Source organism: Topomyia yanbarensis, chromosome 2, assembly GCF_030247195.1.
Source record: "Topomyia yanbarensis strain Yona2022 chromosome 2, ASM3024719v1, whole genome shotgun sequence".
In the NCBI taxonomy this organism is placed as follows: Eukaryota; Metazoa; Arthropoda; class Insecta; order Diptera; family Culicidae; genus Topomyia; species Topomyia yanbarensis.
This window is the reverse complement of record NC_080671.1, coordinates 169,426,327-169,445,831: the sequence shown is the minus strand read 5'-3', so window position 1 is coordinate 169,445,831 and position 19,505 is coordinate 169,426,327.

The following is a 19,505-nucleotide window of genomic DNA, read 5'->3' as shown; positions in this document are numbered from 1 at the left end:
GATATTAAATTCCATCTCCATCCGACTTCCGGCTCCGGAGTTACGGGTTGTGGAGTGCGATCACATAGAAAACTCCGATTCAAACCGATACCGCGATGAATGCAAAAAGGTGCTCTTATATATGTACTTGTCAAGTGTAATAAGAATGAAAGAGATTTCCATAATGTTATATTGTACGAACCAGCTATTATATCATAGTTTGGAGAAATGAGAAAGGCACAATTGCACCTCTAGGTGGATTAAAACAGGTTTTTTTACAATAACTCCAGTTCTACACCACCGATTTCGTCCGGGTTTTTTTCAATAGCGATCATTGTTACTATTTACAGCTGATATCAGCTTGATAATCCTACAAAAAATACGAAAATGACAGTTTCGCTTCTAAACTGCTAGCAAAAAAAGTATCGCCCTGTTTGTTTGCATGGAGCGTGGAGGGCGAAACTTTAAATAAACAAACAAAAATACAGTTTCGCCCGTTGTATTTTTTGCTGTAGTTTAAGAAAGCAATATCGTAGAATCAAATTTTTTAGGTTAATTGGTTGCGTTTCAAAGCCCTCATTCGCATGTATGAAAAAAGCCTTATGTTTACATTTGTAAGTATCGCCATTTTCACAAAAAAGGGTTGAAATGAAATCGCAGCTCCGGATATCACGCTATCTCTGAAGTGCATGCGTGCATAGTTCCAAATTTTACTTCGACATCGACTTTTTCTAAAGGTGACTTCCCAGTAGTATCCTTGATTTGAATTATTATCGCTAATCCTAATGCCAAAGAACAAATAAAAACCTCTCGAAAACGAACCGTTTGGGAAAATCATCATCATTACTGGAATTTTCATTTTCACGAAACTTTTCGACAACCTTCCGTCACTTGCGTTAATGCACTGTGTGCACAGTGCACTGAAAATCTAGCGAAATCGTCTTAGGGCACCAGCGGGTCTAATTCAGAGCTATCTGCGCGGCGAGTAAAGTAAAGAATACTAAAAATTAATTTCTATTCCATAATTTCCAGTTCAGCAATTCGAGAGATCGTGCTCACCGCAAGCCATGAAAAATAGACTACGTTGTGAAGCGATGGTCACTATTTATTAAAAAATCACGGTTAAATAAAAAAAATTATACTATTAAAAATTTTCAAATAGTTTATAATTTTCACAAACTTATTAAGAAAAATTGTTTAATAATCTTTCGTAATATTGTGTAAGAAAAGAGCTGAAAATTTCAGTATTTTCTCTATCTGCAACATATTAACCCTTAAGTATACCAATTAATTGGTATACGAATTGGAATAGGTTCGTCAAATTTTGGAAGAAGTCTATAAAAAACCCCTTGAAAATTACCTAAAAATTGTTGTAGTTCGATACAATAAAAAATCCCCAAAAATGAAATGTACCTATTAATGTGAAACACAGTGAATAATACATACAATAAAGACCCATTTTTATCAGTCTCATGGTGTATTTTAGGCTGACAAAATGGGGACATTGACTAAATCGGGCAATTTTTTTTATCTTTATAATAAACTGAAGCTGTTAAAATATTCTTCCCGTCCCTTGATGTGGTCTGATAACTGTTTCTGATTATGATGAACTTTTTATTTTTGCATATTTCCATCTTCATGATAAGGAAAACATGCTCAAGAAAGGATTTACTCGAATTCAGTCTTGTTCGTCTGCTAGAGCCCATCAAACATATGTTCATATTTGGCTGATAAAATCAGGGTTTCAATGTATTATAATAGATATTCAGCATTCGAAGAAGTTTCTTGTGAACGAGTGTAGAACGACTTTGTTTCTACTTACTTGAAGTCAGCGGCGTAGCCAGAAATTCGGTTTGGTGGGGGTTTGGTGAAAATCGATCATACTGTCCAAACGGCATAATTCCGAAACCGTAATTTTTGAAGTTTTAAAATTATGCAGAATTAATTTTTCAGGAAATAGTAACAGAGTTCGTGTCTAGCGAATTTGTTGAGACTTTATTGTAGTCATGAATACTAACCTGAGAAAAATCACCATAAATACTTCTAGGACGATATACCGTCAAAATTATTTTATCAAATGATGCGCTGTTTAACGTTTGTAAAACTCATCGAAGATACTAAACCTCCGAAGTTGGCGGTTTCAAAATGATGCTATCTTGACCTTAAATTACTGATTTTAAACATTTGACCTATACATATAATTGGTCATACAACAAAAATCAAATGCTCATCAAAATCGATCAGAACCTGCTAGAATCGAATGGAAATCGTTATTTTTCATAAATTTCTCTCTACATTCGGAAAGTGTTATCCTCGTTATTAATCATATTACGTTTTCGTCTCAACTCGACGCATTCCCAAAAAAACCTGTCTTAATCCACCTAGTGGTGCAATTGTGCTTGTCTCATTTGTCCAGACTACGATTCCATGGCTGGTTATGTTCAATACAATGGTGGAAATGAATATTACATGTTCAGTACGATTTGCACATACATACAATGGATCGACAGCCACGATCTTGAGATACTATGTGATACTGAAACGTCGCTTGAAACCAGGGGCGGATCATGGAGAAAGGTCCGGGAGCTCCAGATCCTGCCGAAAATTTTCAACTTGTTAAGAAATTTTAAACTAGTTTTAATTTTAAAGTAGCTACCCCTCACTGCATACTCCCTCCGGGCCGGAGTGATTGACGATTTTTAGAGTGATTGCATAACCTTTCTGTATGAGAAAGACAAAAATGTACCAAAGTCCAAAAAAAAGTCAAAATACAAATTTGATTTTGAAATTTTTTCCAAGTTTATATGGGAATTTGCTGTGTGATTGCACTCTTCAACTCGTAACTCCGGAACCGGAAGTCCAATCAATAAAAAATTCAATAGCAGCCGATGGGAAGGTTGTACCTTTCATTTGAGACTAACTTTGTGCAAATCGATCCAGCCATTTCTGAGAAACAGAGGTCACATTTTTTCCACATACCCACAGACATTTTCCGATCTCGACGAACTCAGTCGATTGGCATATGACACTCGGCCCTCCGGGTCGGGATTAGATTGACGAATTTTAGAGTGAATGAGAAAGGCAAAAAAATTTTTGGCAAATGTTGAAAGTTATGCATTTTTTTGGTGAGCAGTTCTATGTTTCATAGACATTAAATCAATTTTAACTTCTCTTCCTATTAAATAAAGACCCTTATTACAGTACATCTCTACAAAAACGAGATCAATTTGAAAATAAATCTGAGGACTATGATTGATTACAGAACTCTGTAATTTTCTATTGGAATGTTTTCAGGCAGGAATTTGATATTGATGCTATTAGACAACTGTGAAATGAAGACCAATAGATCAGGTACATATCAGGATCCCATTCCGACAATTTATCAAAAGTCCTCATGATGTTTACAACATGTTATCAATCTACGGATCAGATAATTGTTATTGTAATATTGAATTAAATCAGTCTGCATCAATAAATTTTCAACTTCAATCCAATATTTTTTTTGGGTGTGGTGGGGGGGGGGGTGTTGTATGGTGTTAAACCCCAAAACCTTCTCTGGGCTACGCCGTTGCTTGGAGTTATTTATTTGGCTTTTCATTTTCCGATATGTTTCAGATCGATCCGATGGTCATTAGTTAGAAAAATTGCAGTCAGAAGGTTCGCACAAATGAACATTTTTGCACTGATAAGTTATCAAGTTCCTTCCAGACAACTTGGAAGTGTTCGGTAATTATTTCTAGCGGTTGTAGATAGAAAAATGAAATACAAAATTCGATTTGTCGAAATAATGTTTGGCTTATTTCAATGGATTATTTCTATATTGAACAATTAATAGGCGACAAAGAGTAATCCACAAACAACAAGCCATAACTTTTAAAGTATTCAAAATAGATATTTAAAGTCTTCAGTAAAGTTATTCGCAAAAGTAAGAGCTACAAATTTGTAGAAGGCATCATTTCGATATAATCACTTCCAAGGAAATTTTTGAAAATATCTCACTCATAGGGGGATTAATCAGCAAAAGCACAATACCAAAAGAAAGGGCATATTGCCTCCATTAAATTCTCCGAAGTTACTATTGACCTAAAATAAGCCGTTTTGGCGTTAATAATAGATTAACTGTTTTTGGTCATATTTCTGGCAATGGGAAATGATAAAAATCTTTCGTTCGCATTTAATGTTAAATATCTCTTTTTATAATAGTCCGATTTCAACAATCTATAGCTTGTTCGAAAGGTATTCGTTAAAGCTGTCTAAAAACATATAAATTGTTAATCTATATTGTCAATTTCGGCAGATAATTCAAAAAAACTGCAAAAAACGCCATTTTTACGCATTCAAACATTCATATCTTGGAAACTAAACATCAGAATCAAAAACAAATTAATAGCGTTCATACTGTTTTTTAGTTCTTTCATTTAAAATTGGTTTGGATAAGATCGGTTCAGCCATTGCTGAGAAACACGAATGAGAATTTGTCCGTTACATACACACACACACACACAGAGATTTTGTCCCAAATCGTCGAGCTGAGTCGATTGGTATATAAGACTCGGCCCTCCGGGCCTCGGAAAAAATCTTGAAAGTTTGAGCGAATTCTATACATTTCTTTTATAAGAAATGTAAAACACTTATCATCCCAATATAATATGAGCGCATCCTGAGATACACCGTTTTGAAGTCGGGTCGATTTTTATGACAGTTTGAAGATTTTCTCAATTTTGGCCAATAAAAATGGATTTTTATATGAGAAAATCGGAGTTTTTCCCTTCAAAACGGTATATCTCAGGATGCGCTCATATTATATTAGGACGATAAGTGTTTTTTATGTAAAAATGTCTGAGGAACGCGATGGCATTAAAATTTTCAAAATTAAAATATACGTATTGAGAGAAAAATTAACTTTTAATATTTAACTGAAAAAATTGCATAGTTGGCAACACTGTCGGCAAAAAATAATATTTTTTATAGACTCCTTGAACAATTTTCTTCAAAAGCCGTCTTGTGGTTTGATTCTAGAGTAAATAGAACCGGAGATATGATCAAAAGAAAATCAAGGGTTTTGGCAATTTGCCAAAACGGGGGGTGCTCCCATGACCCGAGGGGTAGTTCAATTGACACAAAAATTTGGGTTTTTATATATTGGCCCTAGATGAACAATTTTTCCAAATTTTGTTCAAATCCGTGAAGGTCGATTTCAAGTTTGCATCTTTTTTTGATCACTTCGCGTGGAATGACCCATATTCATCTTGCCCCCAGGCGTAGAGGATTACTAAAAATACTGCTTATTTTTATCTCAACACTTATAGGTGTAAGAAAATACCCTAAAATAGAAGTCCCGAGATTTTGGGAGGACTCATTTAAATTTTCAATGTATATTATATTGTCTTCGAATGAATAATTTTCGTGCAGACTAAAATACTATGCTAACTTTAACCTATTTTGAATTTGAACATTTCTCTACTTATATTAAAGTCGTAAAAATGAAAAACGCTATTGAAGAGCTTGTAGCGATCACGTGTATCAGATTTTAAAATAGCTTCCTATTCAGTAACTCCCGTGCCCTGCTGTAAAGATAGGTTGTTCACTTCTTCCATCTCCTATGATGAAGAATGAATACCGGGCGGCTAGAACAAATGTTCTGCTTGCGTGCAAGCCAAACGACGTTTCTCTCCATGTCGTTTTCTCTTTGCTATAGCGCGGACGTTGAACTTACAGGCGATACGAGGTGCCGACTTATTTGTCATGTTCTTGTTTCCCCAACTGTTGGACCCGAAGATCACTAAAATTTGGGTGGATGAAATGGTTAGATGCAAATACCAAAGGAGAAACGAGAGGTGGTTCGATCCCGAACAGTTCCAAATGAGTTCGCAATGTAATTTCCGGTTTCAAACCCTCAAAACTCATTTAATCTGAGGATTCACAGTTTCCCTGTTCAATCATTTCAATTTGTGCAGTGGAAGAAGACAGAGTGTGCTTGTAGTATCGTGATTTCGTTCCGAGGATTGTCTTAACGACATGAGAGCTCAGTAGATTAGGCTAATTAAAAAAATATCACTTTCATTCTAATAGGGCTAGCGCAGTTAAGAGGAAAGTTGAATGTGCGGAGACTTTGCGGGCAAGTGCGAGAAAAAGAAAAGGTAAAAAACCTATTTTAATCCACCTAGCGGTGCAATTGTGCCTTTCTCAATCATGAATCACGAGAATGTGTGCGTTGTTTATATTCATTAAAAGCTTTTAAATGCATATATTACATTTTATTATTGTACATCACATGACAACTATATACAGGAAAATAAATCATTATTCGAGTTCTAAAATTTTGAAGAAGAAAAAACAACAACGGTAATATTGAACTGAAAAACCTATTTTAATCCACCTAGCGGTGCAATTGTGCCTTTCTCAATCATGAATCACGAGAATGTGTGCGTTGTTTATATTCATTAAAAGCTTTTAAATGCATATATTACATTTTATTATTGTACATCACATGACAACTATATACAGGAAAATAAATCATTATTCGAGTTCTAAAATTTTGAAGAAGAAAAAACAGCAACGGTAATATTGAACTGAAAAAAGGTGCGAAATCGGCAAAGTCCCAAAAAGTCGATCTTTACAAAAAAATTTTTTCGAGATAACATAAAATCTCGACGTTTCATGCATTTTAAAGATGTTTGGCAACAAAAATACGAATTCGATTTCTGAAATTTCATAGGGTCCCCCCTTTGAAAAAAAAATTGAGTTCCGGCTTATATGGGAATTTCATATGTGACCGGACGATTTAGTCTATATTTCCGGCCCCATATAAGCGATCCGTACGAAATTTTATAAACATCTGTGGGGATATTATAGCTATCATTTGGGACTAAGTTTGTAAAAATCGGCCCAACCAATTCCGGGAAACTGATGTGAGTTCGTAAATTTTGAAAGATGGCCGCTTTTCCCGGGCACTTCCGGAACCGTCTATGGTGGTCAATGTAGTGAACGAAAGTTTGGTTGGCCGTCGGTGACCTAGAACAGCAAATTTAAGTTGTTTGAGAGACATTTTAGCGAAATTTTTACCTTTTTTGCTTTCATCGGAGTATCGGTTTGAATCAAAATTTGCTATGTGATCGCACGCCACAACCTATAACTCCGGAACCGGAAGTCGGATCGGGATGAAATTAAATAGCCATTTACGGGGACGCAATACTTTTCATTTGAAGCTAAGTTTAGTCGAATCGGTCTAGCCATCTCCGAGAAACCGATGTGACTGTTATTCTGAATTTATATACTTCCGCCGGGGCTTCCGGAACCGATGATGGTGGCCAATGTGGCCAAATAGACTTTGAATGGATGTTAGTGACCTAATATTACAAATCGAAGCAGTTGTGGTCATATTTTCGAAAAAATTCACCTTTATGCATTCATTGCAGAATTTATTAAAATCGACATTTTCTGCGTGTTCGTACTCATCACCCTGTAATTCCGGAACCGGAAGTCGGATCCATTTGAAATTCAATAACAGCCTATGGGAACGTTCATTTGAGACTAAGTTTGTCAAAATTGGTTCAGCCATCTCTGAGAAAAATGAGTGACATTTTTGGTAACATACACACACATACGCACATACACACACATACATACATACACACATACATACACACAGACATTTGCCGAACTCGACGAACTGAATCGAATGGTATATGTCACTCGGCCCTCCGGGCCTCCGTTAAAAAACGGTTTTCAGAGCAATTGCAATACCTTTCTATTGAGAAAGGCAAAAATTTCACTTTTTTACATTCATCGCAGAATTCGTTAGAATCGAGATTTGCTGCGTGATCGTACGTATCACCCTGTAATTCAGGAACCAGAACTCGGATCCACACAAAATTCAACAGCAGCTGATGGACCTTCCATTTAAAATCAAGTTTGTCAAAATCGGTTCAGAAAATTCCGAGAAACCGATGTGGACAAATCAACAAATTTTGTTTTGTAACCATACTCTTCAACTCGTAATCCGGAACAAGATGTCGGTTGAAAATGAAATTCAATAGCAACCTATGGGAATATTATACCTTTCATTTGAATCTTAGTTTGTAAAAATCGGTTCAGCCATCTCCAAAAAACCGATGTGGACATTTTGTTAACAAATCCGCACATACACACATACATACATACATACATACATACATACATACATACATACATACACACATACACACATACATACACACAGATATTTTGCGATCTCGGCGAACTGAGTCGAATGTTATATGAGACTCGGCCCTCCGGGCCTCGGTTAGAAAGTCGGTTTTTGGAGCAATTGCGTAACCTTTCTATATGAGAAAGGCAAAAGAATAATATTTAATTAGCTTAATCAGCATGAGTTCAATGTTATCTTCATGTGATTATATTTTGAAATGTTGGTGGAATGGGTTTAAAAGTGGTGGGAATGGGGGGTTAGTAGAGTGGGAGTGGAGGATGCGTCAGAAGGAAATGCGGGCGTGAGGGTGGTCCAAGGGGACGGTAGTGATGAAGGAGGGAGATGTAAGGGCAAGGCGAGGGGGGGGGGGGGGCGGAGGGGCTCTGATGCAATACTCAGCTGCATATTTTGCCTTCCATTTGAGACTTGGTTTGAGAAAATCGGTTCAGTCATCACCGAAGAACCGATGTGACTTTATTTGTGGAATATGCCCGGAATTCCGGACTTCCGGAATCGTCGATAGTGGACAATATATTCAAAGAATGTTTGATTGGCAATCAGGGATCTAGATCTGCGATTAGAAGTAATTTGGTGACCATTTCAATAGTTTTTAGCCTCTGAGGTATTACGATTGTACCGATTTATATGGGAAATTCCAGTGTATCCTTACTAACACCCCTGTAACTCCGGAAGCAAGAGTCAGAACAGAATGAAATTCAGCAGCAGTCAATGGTATTACTGTATCTTTCATTTGAAATCAAGTTTGTAAAAATCGGTAGAGAATTCGTTGGGGAATGGGTGTGATATTAGCTTAGGAACTTGGCGGGTTCCCCGGGGGCGTCATGAACTGTCATAGGTGGCCAATGTGGTCAAAGCTGCTTTGATTGATCATTAGTGATCCAGACCCGCAAACTAAAGTAATGTTACATCAATTTTAATATGTTTTACATCATTTGAACATCATGGTGGTACCAGTTTATATGAGAATTTGCTGTGTGACCGCACTCTTCAACCCGTAACTCCGGAACCGGAAGTCGGATCAACTAAAAATTCAATAGCAGCTTTTGTGAGCGTTATACCTTTCATATGAAACTAAGTTTGCGAAAATCGGTTCAGCCATCTCTGAAAAAATTGTGTGAGTTTAAATGACACACACACACACATACACACACACACACATACATACATACACACACAGACATTTGCCGATCTCGACGAACTGAATCGAATGGTGTATGACACTCGGCCCTCCGGGCCTCCGTTAAAAAGTCGATTTTTACAGTGATTGCATAGCCTTTCTTTATATGAGAAAGGTAAAAAGGTTAATAAATAGGTCTTCAAACGACAAGCTCAAACCGTCTGCCAGCCGTGCGACGGCTTTTAATTGCAGATTTTGCGCCTGGCGAAGCTACTACCGCACCGCCAGCAAAGATCATCCCACCTCCTGCCACCACACTCTGCATCCACGTTTGCTGAGGAATTGCGTCCGTTGCAGTAAAAAACCGCACAAAGAAGCGTCGCCACGTGCGTAATGCGCCATCACTAAACGCCGTCAGCCGGACTCGCAGATCCGTAATTTGTTGCTGGTACGCTGTCCGGAGGTCCGACACTACCAGCAGTTACCATCAATCCCTCCTAGGACCTCAACAACATCGTCGGCGCTAGAAAGCGCGAAACCGTCAGTACCGAACGGCCCTCGTCGTATTTGGAGCAAGCAGCGCGGCACCAGCAGTCGTCGAAGCTTGATGGTGTGAGTGTGCATCGAAAGCCGCAGCGTGAGATGGTCAGCGAATAGACAGACTGTGAGTAAACGCCTAAATTCCCTGCGCAGGGTAAGCAAAAGCTTGAGCAAAGGCAGATATTATAGCTAGTAAAAAAATTTCCACCCGCACATGCTAGGGCCCTGAACCGATATTAGAAATGTAGGATTAGCAAAATAAGTGTAGTTTTGGAATAAATGTAAAATTAGATTGTGTGTCCCCTAAGCGAATGTTTAAGTGATTTGAAGTGATATTTCGATAGTTGTCTCGTTGAAGGGTCTCATGTTTCGCGTTCGTACCTTTTAGTTTCTTTTTGTTGTTTACTCCGGGTAGGACTGCTCGGGAAAACAGTCCCCACTCTGGTTTTAGAAGCTGGCTTATTGTTTGGTTGTTTTTTTGGGACTCTGCCAGTGATGAGAACCACGAGTTGGTGCAAATTTTCGGTTAATTAGTTGCGGACTCTTTGTGTATTGTTTGGTGTCGTTCCGCGAGACGGAGTACCCTTCGGCTTTTGCGTCTGCCGTTTCGTTTACCCCAAACTTTAAATAAAACTAACCCGCCCTGGGGTTGGGTTTCTTGTCGGGCAACCTTGAACGTGACAAGCGGTCCTCATAAGAGGTGGCGCTTAAATCGCTTGTTCAGTGATCCGGGAAACGCTATAGCAGACAGATACGTAGGTACGTTTGGCACGCGCTACAAGCTGACAGCAAACATCCATTGGCTTATTCTGGACGTACTGCGTGCGATGAGAAGAGCGCCGAAAGAAATCTATTCTTCGCAACGATCTACCAAGAACGTTAAAATTTAGCTTTGCAAGAAGCACAGGGCAGTCAATGTTGTCTGCGAGAAGATCGAAAATAAAAAGTCGCTGCAGAAAAACTCTCCTGTTTCGTAGTGTAGGCAGGTTGATGAGAGCACAGCGATGTTCATATGGTGGTAGTTCAAATCGATTACGCCAGGGAAGCCGTCGAAGTGCATACCAGACGAAGCTCTTTTGCACACGTTCTATACGATTATTGTGCACGGTGTGATACGAGGCCCAAACGATAACTCCATATTCTAGAATACTGCGTATTAGACTGATGTACAGTGCTTTCAGGCAATAGACGTCGTTGTAATCTCGGGTGTTTCGTTTGATGAGTCCTAGTACTGCATTGGCTGCGTTGATGTGTTCGATGAAGCGTAGCTTACGGTCAAGTATAACACCAAGGTCCTTGATGGAAGAAACTCGTTCTACTGGAACAGCCCTCACAGCATACTCGAACGTAATTGGCGAGAGTATTCGTGTGAATGTGATTATGTTGCATTTCTGAATGTTTATAGTCATTCCGTTTCTATCACACCATGCCATGATCCTATCGATGTCCATCTGAAGTGCACAACAATCTACCAGAGTTGTTTCAGATCATCTGCGTACATCACTTTACACGATGTCAATTCGCTGCAAATATCATTCACAAAGAGCACGAAAAGAAGAGGTCCAAGGCGACTCCCTTGAGGTACACCCGATGTGATGTCGGAAGGGTCTGAAAGTACAGTTCCAACTCTCACAGGTGCACTGCGGTTTGTAAGGTACGAGGAGATCCAATTGCTCAACCAGTCCGGAAATCCGATTCTTCTCAGCTTTTCAACAGCTAGCTGATGAGGAAGACGATCGAAGGCTTTTGAGAAATCTACATACACTACATCAATTTGTTGTCGTTTCTCTAATTTATCGATTAGCGTTGACACATAGCTCATTAGGTTCGTCGTTGTTGAGCGCTTTCTAACAAACCCATGCTGATCACTAGTGATGATGTGTTTCACTGCAGGGTAGAGAATATCTAGCAGCATACTTTCAAAAACTTTTGGAAGGCAGCTCAGGATTGAAATTCCCCTCCAATTTATGACGTCATGGACGTTGCCGGCTTTATCAATTGGTGTTATTAAGGCTTCCTTCCACTTGGCGGGAAAAATACTTTCACCGAGAGAGCGATTGAAAAGCATGGATATCGGTGCAGCTAACGAAGAAGAGCATTCCTTGACGAAACACGGTTGTATTCCGTCCGATCCTGGTCCCTTTGAACCGTCAACACTACGTAGATTGGTGTACACTTCGCGTTCGGTGAGAGATGTTACAGGCAAATTCAAGGAGAAACTCGGCAGACTACTCAGGTACGATTCAGACAAAGGTGGTGGGTTATTACTTAGCACACTTTGAAAAAAAGACGAGAATAGATTTGCTGACTCCGCGGGTGTCGTTGAGGTCCTGTCACGGTAGTTCACGTTTTCGGGAAAACCACGGTTGGATGTTTTGTTCCGCATATAAGCCCAAAATTGCTTCGGCTCGTTCTTCATGTTACTCTCAAGTCGTGAAACGTATGATCGAAAGCAAGATGCATTCAATGATTGAAATTGTCGCTCCAAAACTCGCACAAACGATTTATCATCCTCACCTCTTGTCCGGAAAAATCGTTTACGAGCCTTCCTTAACCGATTTCGAAGATTGCGCAGCTCATCGTTCCACCAAGGACGTTTATTTATACAATGGCGTATTCGCCTTCTCAGAGGCACGTGTTGTTGAAAAATTAAGTCCAATTCACGATGAAACCTCTCCACAGCCTCGTCGAGGATACCAAGTGATAATATTTCAACCCAATTGATGTTTGAGATTCTCGCAGTTAGCTCGTCGTAATCGCATTGATTAAAATCATACCACATATCTACATCGTCAATCACTGGTGAACCGCACAGAGTCTCAATGGTCAATACAAACGGATGATGATGACGATCCAATTTCATTAGCGGTAGGGGTGGTTCTAGGATTTCAAAATCACTGGGACTACTTACAAAGGCTAAGTCTAGTAACCTTCCATTGTCATTCGTCAGGTAATTTACTTGTTGTAAACCAGAAGCGATCATAGTTTCGACTAACAACAACTCGTGCTCAGAGGATGCATTATTAGGGATGAAGCATCCGATTTCGTCATCAAAGCTCCAGCGTAGCAACGATGAATTATAATCACCGAGAACAACAAACCCTAGTGCGATCATTAATGTGATTGAACAGCTTATCCACATGCTGCTCATATAAAGCGAGATTAGAATTTGGTGGTAGGTAGATCACACAAATACGTTCCCACAAGTGACTCGAACGGCAATCTGCTCTAAACACTCAGCCTCATCGACAACGACAATATTGCTTCGATGGCTTTTCTTTATACCTATCAAAACACCACCGCAACGGCTGTGCCGGCTTGTGGAAAAATTTCGATCACAACGATATATTGTATACTCATCGGTCAGCTCAGTATTAAGTATATTGTCGTTGAGCCATGTTTCAGTTAGCACCACAACGTCAAAATCACTAATAGAAAGCACTGCATAGAGTTGGCGAGTCTTGGATCGGAGCCCTCTCGTGTTGATAGAGAATCGTGAATGGGCGTTTAGTTTCGTTGTGTGAGTTTTTAGTTTTCGGGCCGAGATCGGACCTTTGTGGCATTTTCACGGAGAAAATATACATTGAGCTTAGGGTGCTCTTCTTGCGTCACCCGAACCTACACCATTCATTTGGATGACAAGTCTAATTTACTACAAACAATGCGTCTCCTTACAGTGAAAACATGTCGGCGCATAATACTTTTCAATCAGCGTTAACGACCAGGCGTTCTTACGCGTATGAAATTTAGTAATCACGCATAATAATTTAACTTTCTGAAATAAATGAAACCGAGTTGATTTGAAATGGAGGGGAAATGAAAAACTACAAAGGGCAGCCCTATGGGGTTGGGGAAAACCGTGACCAAACTAATACCTGATGGAACTAAATCTTTATAGCACAAGATAAACTTTTAAAAATTGTAAAAAAAATTCGATTGTGTGTGGTAAAAAACTCGGACCGGTGAAGAAAAAACAAATTTTAGACAATATAATCACATTTCATGTATAGACCAAGCTTTCTAGTTAGATTTTGCCATTATTGTAACTTTCCTAAAGTACGCATACAAAGGTAGCGATTGCAGTGGTCTTAATCATATATCGAAACTATGAATATACAAGAAGCAAAAACAATTTTATATATGGACTAAGATGCGTTTTTGGAACGGTTTTTCCAGTGACAGTGTATTTATTTATAAATAGGCTTTGTAGGGCCTATAAGCAGAATCAAAATAGAATAGGCTGAGTGGATATGAATCATGTGAAGTGGAAATGAATCAATGAATTGATCGAACATAAAGAATAAACATTGTTGCTAAGAAAGTTTTATTTGCGCAACGAAAGCATCGTTGCTATCATGCAGGTTACGCATACGCTAACAATTTGATAGTAACAAATTGGATATACCTACCGTCGTCTCAAACATTGAACCCAAGCGCACAAAGCAAAATGAGTCAACGCTGATGATGATGGGTAGAGCGAAAGAGACAACTAGTACCACGACACTATGTTAACCGTGTTTGCAAATGGAGCTCGAATGTACAAGCGATTTTGTGTACGGGATTGTACATAAAAGTGCTGGAAACGAGCACAACACAAAAGAAAGCATAGTGTTTAAACGGACAAGCTCAGTCGCGTGTTGGATGGAACTGGGTAGCGTGCCTCCACAGCCAGTGTAACGGACTTCTAACTCAGCTACACTGGCTGTGAAAACACACAGCGCAATGATCTGCTCCGCTTGCCGTTCAGCAGGCAACTGAGCTTGTCCGGCCAAATCCGTTCTTTAAATAGTCGTCGATGACGTCATTCATAGAAGCGTAGCGCGATAGACACACAAATCTGTCGTGCTGGACTTGGGAAGCGCTATCTACTGTGTGTAAATGTGCGATATTTTGTCTAGCACATTATTTAAATTTTTAATGCCATTATATCAAAAATCTTTGGGTTTATCTAATGGAATCGGGGTATTTCGGGGCGATATGTATAAAAAATTTGAAAATTTATCATGAGATGGCTGATAGAAGTATGCGTTTAAAATTGGACCACTTTTCGTTACATACCATTTTTGTTAAATTTGCAAAGTGTACATATCGAAAACAAAGACGTAGTCCTACGTCAAAACTGCCCATTAATTGTCGAAAAATATTACTAGAAATCTGTTTTAACTTTAGGGCGCCACCCCTATGTGCAGAGTTGGGAATTAAGGTGAGCTACGTAGTGAGTAGAAGACAATCGACTATCCAACTATACTAGTTTCAAATAGAACGCCAATTATCCAGATAGAGCGCTTTTAAATCACTTCTGGTTCTGGTATAGTTCTCAAGATGTGAAAAATTAAATGTTTGAAAATCCCACTCATTGATTTTTTAGTTAATTGCTATCAACATGGACAACAGAAAAAATTATATCAATAAATAGGCCTACCTTAGACAAGAACTTTCTAACGAGCTACATATTATTGATAGTTATTTGACATTTAATCCATTTGCAGGTAATATAACTTAGTGACAGGACTAAACTAACCCCTTTGGACACTCAATTTAATTAGGTACGTGAGACTTAAACTCAGATATTACACCGCCAAATGTTTTAATCAGTTTTAGGATGAGTATAGATCCATTTATGGCTCTTGATAAATTTGCAAGAAATAAAATATTTCGTTCGATTTTCACTTTTAGTGAGGTTCAAATGTTTAAAGATATTCCTAGCGACAAAAATAGGATCGAATTCCAAATTCTTCGTTTATGTATTGTTAACCCTAGAACAGGTGTAATTTTCAATTCTACAAAAAGGGTCTTTTCTAAACCTCTCTTCTATGAGAGATAAGCAGTGCAAAAGATTCAAAAAATAAGTTGCTCGGAACCCGACCGATCAGTTTAGTTTAGTTCCCTCAAATTGATAAATAGTTTTCTCAATACTGTTCTCGGGATTCAAAATTAATGAATAATAATTTTTTGTCCGAACAAGACTTTCTCGAGTAATCGTTACAGTAAGCATCGAAATACCTTTTTAAAACCATTTTCCTACGACTCACGCGATTTATTAGTATGTGCTTATTTTTATGTTTGCTGGCCATAGCGAATAATAATTTGTATTCCAGCAAATGCAATAACAGTTAAAGGATAAATCGATTCAAAATGTAGGTGTAAAATTATATCTATCATGGACATACACTCTTCTCTTTGCAAAGGGTGTATCAATCCTTGAAACTAATTTAGATGTCGGAATTCGATTACTACTGCGAAGAACAGAAGTGCAGGCAGCTCCGGCTCTCAATAGTCTAAACTATCTGATTAGTTTATTTGATTTAAAAAAGAAATTTTAATTTGAGGGTAAATGCATTTCTGCTCAAAACTGGACTCAAATCTCGTTTTAATTTGAATATTTTTATCATTTAAAAAAAACTGCTTCAAAAATTGTCAATCGGATGAGTCTCCTGAAACTAAATTCATTCTATAACAACAGCAATGTGCATAAGAGGTTATAAAAAAACACTTTAAAATTGAATCCAATCCTGTCACTACCCGAATCCAAACATATGGCCAATAAATTTAACCAAATTTACGTGAATTATTCCGCATGCAATAAATAATTCATTCACACCCCTCGATGAATATTCAGCATATGTACTCTTGAACTGAGCCACCGGAAGGACTTCTGAATGGCAACTCTGCAAAAGGCCAAAAGTTTCTTTAACACCCAGAATTGAACGATTGTGTCGTAATCTAATATCTATTGAATACCATTTGGCCAACAGCAGACAGCTCTCAAAAAGGACATCCCGTGCTGCTAGAAACGTTCTGTCATGATTGCCGGTGCTGTTGCTGCTTGAGCATCATCACGTGTGCGAAGTTAGACACATTCCAATTTCCGCTCGCTGCTAATGGCATTCGTGTGTGCCGATATAAATAGTGCAAAATATTCAACGGCAAAACGGACGGCCACCAAAAGCAGAATCATGCTGAGACAGTCCCTGCTCAAAACTTGTCCTCTTGTAGACGGACGGGGATGTGTGAATAGGTAGCTGTATTGATCCATATAGGGATTGAGGATTGGTCCATTTCGGATCGGAGGACGGAGCTCTTTTTATAGCAGTGTTACTAGTATTGGAAAAAAATCAAGACAGTTCGCTAGCTTTTGGGCCGACTTTCGATAAGACCACAGCACAAGCCTACAGTGTATTCAAGTTCGTATTCAACGGAATACATTTTTCGCAGAAACCTTTGATCCGCCAAGATATTATCCGATGTAATTGAATAAATGAGTGGAATCAATTTGAAAGCCCTTCAGAGCTATTAAAATGGTCAGAACCACGAAGCATTTGTCAATCTCCTTACATCAACAATTTTCTCGAAAACTCAACATAGGGGAGATAACAGAAATTCTGAGTTATCGATTTAAATATTTTGATGACGTGATTCTCAATGATTTTTATAACATATGACACATAGGAAAAATCTCAAAAAGGTAATGTTGAAAAAATCCTACTTGTTTCGTTGCAAAATACAAAAACGGAAAGTATTGTTTATATACAGGCCGGTGGAGGAACGATGTGAGTAGTATTTTTTCTTTTAGTACTTTTCACTATCATTCTCATCGAATCGAAATGTTTTCCACATATTTGCACATCTCTTAGTGATTGACGTTCAAAATGGCGTTTTAAACCCACTTCATATAATAGCTCTTAATTTTTGAAATAAATTGAAGAAATGTTGACATTTATGACAAATATCTGTAATTTCTTAATTCCAACAACTTAAGATAACATATTATAATGAAAAAATGATTTTTTGGGTTCCTCCCACAAATAACGCGCCCTTTTAGAGAGTTTGCACGTTGAACAGGTTTTCTCGTAGTAGAATTCTCCATAACTTTGTCATTGATGACATGACTCTGTCTCGAAATTTAGTAGAAATAAATTTTTTTATTTCACTTTTAGGTGGATTAATCTCAATTTAGTATGCATCAAAAGATGGGTGCTTTCATGCTGAAAAAGTATTCCTAACACACCAAATTACTAAAATCAACTCCTAGAGCGCAATCATTAAACGCACGTTTTGGATCCATTGCGACAACTGTGGATTGTAACGGTTTATACGAGAAATTGTAAAGTATTCGCAGTAACCAACTAGTAACTCCGGAACCAAAACTCAGATCTGAACTAAATTCAAGTAGAGTCAATTGGATTACTGTGTCTTTCATTTGAAATCGTAGTTCTAAAAATTGGTCAAATTATTGCTGAGAAATAGGGTGACATTTGCTAAGGAACTTGGCGAGCTCTCCAGGGGTTTCAAGGACGGACATATGCGGCCAATGTGATCAATGCTTGTTTTTGCAAATCGGCTCAGCCATCTATGAGAAAATTGAGTCGCATTATTTGACACACGCATACACATATATACTCATACACATACGCACACACTTACACTTTGACGGCCGAAAGCCTCTCGAATTTAGGACAGGATGTGCGAAGCGTCAGACGCACCAAAGATGGCGAAATGATCTTGGTGCTGAAGCGGGGTGCACAATCCAGCGGAGTGACATATAGGAGGTTGGCCCAAGAGGTCTTGGGAAACGGCGCTCAGGTGAGGTCGTTGGAAGAGGAAGTGACTCTCCAGTGTAAGCAACTAGACGAGATCACAAACGCAGAGGACGTCGCACAGTGGCTGGAGGCTGGCCAAAACCTCAAAAATTTATTTTTGAAATATTGATAGTTTATATTTTTTCTAAATTTCTCATGTATTGAATAATGTATATTCGAAGTTTTATGATCATTGGATTAGAATACGATTTTTAACATGAGTTAAACGTAGCAAAGTCCGGAATTTTTAATGATTTTCATTTCCGAAACCACCATTGCTCTGTTCACTTCAAATGCATGTTGATCTTTTGATTTTGGTCCGATTTTAGCACAACTAGTTTCATTGTGTAGATGAGCGAAAGAACTTGGTTAGTGAATGAAATACATTTGGTAAATTTGCTTGGAACTATGACTTTTTAGTTTATATATGTTTGAGGTGGTCAGATCAAAAAGACTCTTTTTACTAATGTATTCTGTACAAATTTCGGAACGGTCACATAGTATACATTCTATGGGAAATAACCTCTACTTTTCGAATATCATGTTTTCGTTCTGCGCCTAGGTGCGCAAAAAGGTTTAAGGATATATACGCGAACGGAGGTCTTAGTGGAATGTACGTTATGTTTCAAAGATTTTCTTCCATTTAATTCCACTATGTTTTTATAGTTAGATGCACTTGCACTTCACTATTTAACAGATACCGGTATTTCGATTACTACTTGTAATCTTCTTCAGTGTTTGTATCAGTCTATAGGAAATTACGGGATTGTAAAGTCGTTTTATCTAGGGAAGCGGGTAGGCTGTGGTCGGTGGGTACCTAGGTGCATGAAGCTGACCGTTTTTTGCATGTAGGTAAAATTTCGAAGAGCCATGAATATCCGTTACCTTGGTCTCGATTTAATAAGAAAGGAGACGAATGTTTGAAAATTTCCAGGCTTTCAGCTACGTCTAATTTCCAAGGATTAGAGACTTGACGCTGAATTTTAATATCTTCTATAGTTAAGTTATGTTTTTCTGAAAAAGCGTGTTCCGCTACCTTGGATTTGAAGTGGAATGGTAAATCTTTAGCAGATTCTCTAGA